Genomic DNA, 5,000 nt, shown 5'->3' with positions numbered 1-5,000 from the left:
CTAAGCGATATTGTACCTTAACCTCAGCTATATCGTACCTTAACCTAACCCTACATTGCGCCTTAACCTAACCTACGTTGTGCCTTAACCTAACCTACGTTGTGCCTTAACCTAACGTATGTTGTGCCTTAACCTAACCTATGTTGTGCCTTAACCTAACCTATGTTGTGCCTTAACCTAACCTATGTTGTGCCTTAACCTAACCCATGTTGTGCCTTAACCTAACCCATGTTGTGCCTTAACCTAACCCATGTTGTGCCTTAACCTAACCCATGTTGTGCCTTAACCTAACCCATGTTGTGCCTTAACCTAACCCATGTTGTGCCTTAACCTAACCCATGTTGTGCCTTAACCTAACCCCATATTGTACCTTAACCTAACCCATGTTGTGCCTTAACCTAAACCCATGTTGTGCCTTAACCTAACCCATGTTGTGCCTTAACCTAACCCATGTTGTGCCTTAACCTAACCCATGTTGTGCCTTAACCTAACCCATGTTGTGCCTTAACCTAACCCATGTTGTGCCTTAACCTAACCCATGTTGTGCCTTAACCTAACCCATGTTGTGCCTTAACCTAACCCATGTTGTGCCTTAACCTAACCCATGTTGTGCCTTAACCTAACCCATATTGTACCTTAACCTAACCCATATTGTACCTTAACCTAACCCATATTGTACCTTAACCTAACCCATATTGTACCTTAACCTAACCCATATTGTACCTTAACCTAACCCATATTGTACCTTAACCTAACCCATATTGTACCTTAACCTAACCCATATTGTACCTTAACCTAACCCATATTGTACCTTAACCTAACCCATGTTGTGCCTTAACCTAACCCATGTTGTGCCTTAACCTAACCCATATTGTGCCTTAACCTAACCCATGTTGTGCCTTAACCTAACCCATATTGTGCCTTAACCTAACCCATATTGTGCCTTAACCTAACCCATGTTGTGCCTTAACCTAACCCATGTTGTGCCTTAACCTAACCCATGTTGTGCCTTAACCTAACCCATGTTGTGCCTTAACCTAACCCATGTTGTGCCTTAACCTAACCCATATTGTGCCTTAACCTAACCCATATTGTACCTTAACCTAACCCATATTGTACCTTAACCTAACCCATATTGTACCTTAACCTAACCCATATTGTACCTTAACCTAACCCATATTGTACCTTAACCTAACCCATATTGTGCCTTAACCTAACCCATATTGTGCCTCAACCTAACCCAATTTGTGCCTCAACCTAACCCATATTGTGCCTCAACCTAACCCATATTGTGCCTCAACCTAACCCATATTGTGCCTCAACCTAACCCATATTGTGCCTCAACCTAACCCATATTGTGCCTCAACGTAACCTAATTTGTGCCTCAACGTAACCTAATTTGTGCCTCAACGTAACCTAATTTGTGCCTCAACGTAACCTAATTTGTGCCTCAACGTAACCTAATTTGTGCTTCAACGTAACCTAAATTGTGCTTCAACGTAACCTAAATTGTGCTTCAACGTAACCTAAATTGTGCTTCAACGTAACCTAAATTGTGCTTCAACGTAACCTAAATTGTGCTTTAACGTAACCTAAATTGTGCTTTAACGTAACCCATGTTGTGCTTTAACGTAACCCATGTTGTGCTTTAACGTAACCCATGTTGTGCTTTAACGTAACCCATGTTGTGCCTTAACCTAACCTATATTGCGCCTTAACCTGCTCTGTAATTGTTATGCAACTCGTTAAATTAGTGTAGTGTTGCCTAACCGCAACCCTCGCAATATAGTTCGCTATTCGCACTGCCCGGTCCCCTGTGTATCGCGTCATGTTAAACACCTTGCAGGTGTTGCTGACTTTCCACATGCTCCTGCTATACACTGTAATGTGGATAGCAGCAGGACGTACATGCCCCCCCCCCCCTTCCCCCCTGCCTTCGCAAGCTGGTCGTTGAGAAGTTTGCATGTTCAATGCCCTTCGCATGCCGACGTACTCAGCCTACGTTGTGGTACGGCCTGTCACCTGTCCGCCGATGTACGCAAAACCCACAAACTGTACTGCACATTGGTCCGTATGTACTGAATGATACATCGTGGCACATGTGTGACCGTACGACGACTGCGCCTAGCAACGGCAGACCATACAGTCCAAATATTGTGCACGCAGCTACGTGTCGTCTCCCTATAAGAGCTGGATTGCAGTGTGGTACGCCATTCAGACGTGTGGGAGGAACGGACGCCCTCGATGGCGATCAGCATGAGCAGTCTGTTGATGTAGTGGAGCGTGTATTCGGACGTAGTCGTCTCTTCTCACACACCGTGATAGCATGTTGCACCGCGTTCCACATCTGCGACATCCTGCAGAGGCCGGCTGACAGTCGTTCGCGCAATGGACACCGCATACGTACGGGGGCTACCTTCCACGTGTTCTCGAGGCGTGCACATGTTGTTGCGTCTATGTGGGCAGACGTAGTGTGTTGTGACACCTGACACAGGCATGCAATACTCGTTGCAAATGGCGATGGACGTCTACGTTTGCTGGTGACGTTACGCAAATGAACAACAGGTAACCCGTTGTGGTGCGGTTGTTCTCGCTAGAGGTGAATCAGTGTTGGCGACGATCGGTCGAGCTATTAACTGGTTGTTTCAGGGATACCCACCATGCCCACGAACGTGAAAGGGGATCTGGGTGTGAGGCGATACGCGGCGGTGGCTGGGTGAGACTGTCCCCGGCCGGTGAGGGGGGGCCGCCCGGCGTGCTGGCAGCGCGGTGCGTGGGCGCACGCGCTACAGCCGGCTGGTGGGGGCGGCCAGTGGCAGGCGCGCCGGCCGACGGACGCGGCAGGCGGCGCAGCTGCGCGCCGGGGCCCCCTGCTCGCGGCGCCTTGCGGCCAAAGTAGGTCCTCGCGGGCCCGGTGCGAAGCGCGGTGGCCATCTGCAGTGTGCTGGTCCGATTGAGGACTGTGTGCGCTGAGGATGCGCCGCCGCCCGGCGCTCGGCGCCGCGACGCCGTCTGCTGCTCGGTCGCCCCAGCGGTTCTCGCAGGTGGTTTGTATCGCAGCTGTGCGGACGTGTTGGCGCGTGCGCTGTGCTGGGAGAGTTCGCTTCGGCACCCAAGTGGGGCTTTTGTCCTTCTGTGGCGCTGGCGTTGGAGCTGCCGGTCACCGTAGGTGGCGCGTGTTGTCTCCCGCCGGCAATGCCACGACAGCACGCTCCCGGGCCTCTGTCGGCAGCGGCAAGCTCAGTTGGGAGCACGGGTGGTCGCACCTAAAGCGTCTACTCGCCTAACTCCGGGCGATTGCGCCTCTCTCGAACCCGACCAAGTACTTAGGACGGCGCTGCGCGCCGCCGGGACCTGAGAGGGTTTCGAGGTGTGTTGTGCAGGGGAGCTCAGCCTCCTCCTGTTTGCAGAATAATTGAGCGGACGCTTGCGTGTTCGCGCGGGCCCCCGGGACACACTCCCGGGCGGCCGGCTGCTCAGCTCTAGTTGACGCAGCTCCCTGGTTGATCCTGCCAGTAGTCATATGCTTGTCTCAAAGATTAAGCCATGCATGTCTCAGTACAAGCCGCATTAAGGTGAAACCGCGAATGGCTCATTAAATCAGTTATGGTTCCTTAGATCGTACCCACGTTACTTGGATAACTGTGGTAATTCTAGAGCTAATACATGCAAACAGAGTCCCGACCAGAGATGGAAGGGACGCTTTTATTAGATCAAAACCAATCGGTCGGCTCGTCCGGTCCGTTTGCCTTGGTGACTCTGAATAACTTTGGGCTGATCGCACGGTCCTCGTACCGGCGACGCATCTTTCAAATGTCTGCCTTATCAACTGTCGATGGTAGGTTCTGCGCCTACCATGGTTGTAACGGGTAACGGGGAATCAGGGTTCGATTCCGGAGAGGGAGCCTGAGAAACGGCTACCACATCCAAGGAAGGCAGCAGGCGCGCAAATTACCCACTCCCGGCACGGGGAGGTAGTGACGAAAAATAACGATACGGGACTCATCCGAGGCCCCGTAATCGGAATGAGTACACTTTAAATCCTTTAACGAGTATCTATTGGAGGGCAAGTCTGGTGCCAGCAGCCGCGGTAATTCCAGCTCCAATAGCGTATATTAAAGTTGTTGCGGTTAAAAAGCTCGTAGTTGGATTTGTGTCCCACGCTGTTGGTTCACCGCCCGTCGGTGTTTAACTGGCATGTATCGTGGGACGTCCTGCCGGTGGGGCGAGCCGAAGGCGTGCGACCGCCTCGTGCGTGCTCGTGCGTCCCGAGGCGGACCCCGTTGAAATCCTACCAGGGTGCTCTTTATTGAGTGTCTCGGTGGGCCGGCACGTTTACTTTGAACAAATTAGAGTGCTTAAAGCAGGCAAGCCCGCCTGAATACTGTGTGCATGGAATAATGGAATAGGACCTCGGTTCTATTTTGTTGGTTTTCGGAACCCGAGGTAATGATTAATAGGGACAGGCGGGGGCATTCGTATTGCGACGTTAGAGGTGAAATTCTTGGATCGTCGCAAGACGAACAGAAGCGAAAGCATTTGCCAAGTATGTTTTCATTAATCAAGAACGAAAGTTAGAGGTTCGAAGGCGATCAGATACCGCCCTAGTTCTAACCATAAACGATGCCAGCCAGCGATCCGCCGCAGTTCCTCCGATGACTCGGCGGGCAGCCTCCGGGAAACCAAAGCTTTTGGGTTCCGGGGGAAGTATGGTTGCAAAGCTGAAACTTAAAGGAATTGACGGAAGGGCACCACCAGGAGTGGAGCCTGCGGCTTAATTTGACTCAACACGGGAAACCTCACCAGGCCCGGACACCGGAAGGATTGACAGATTGATAGCTCTTTCTTGATTCGGTGGGTGGTGGTGCATGGCCGTTCTTAGTTGGTGGAGCGATTTGTCTGGTTAATTCCGATAACGAACGAGACTCTAGCCTGCTAACTAGTCGCGTGACATCCTTCGTGCTGTCAGCGATTACTTTTCTTCTTAGAGGGACAGGCGG

The 5,000-nt window shown here is 51.4% G+C and overlaps 1 non-coding gene across 1 annotated transcript in view; it reads left to right on the top strand.

Moving 5' to 3' along the window:
- The first annotated feature begins 3,496 nt into the window (after positions 1–3,496).
- Positions 3,497–5,000, top strand: part of LOC126444674 (small subunit ribosomal RNA) — a 1,909-nt gene continuing 405 nt past the window's right edge. The window contains exon 1 of the ribosomal RNA XR_007582682.1: positions 3,497–5,000. This exon is cut by the window's right edge and continues 405 nt beyond it. This is a non-coding gene — a ribosomal RNA (small subunit ribosomal RNA).

Source organism: Schistocerca serialis, unplaced genomic scaffold (assembly GCF_023864345.2).
Source record: "Schistocerca serialis cubense isolate TAMUIC-IGC-003099 unplaced genomic scaffold, iqSchSeri2.2 HiC_scaffold_295, whole genome shotgun sequence".
Lineage (NCBI taxonomy): Eukaryota > Metazoa > Arthropoda > Insecta > Orthoptera > Acrididae > Schistocerca > Schistocerca serialis.
This window is presented reverse-complemented; position numbering and strand designations above follow the sequence as displayed.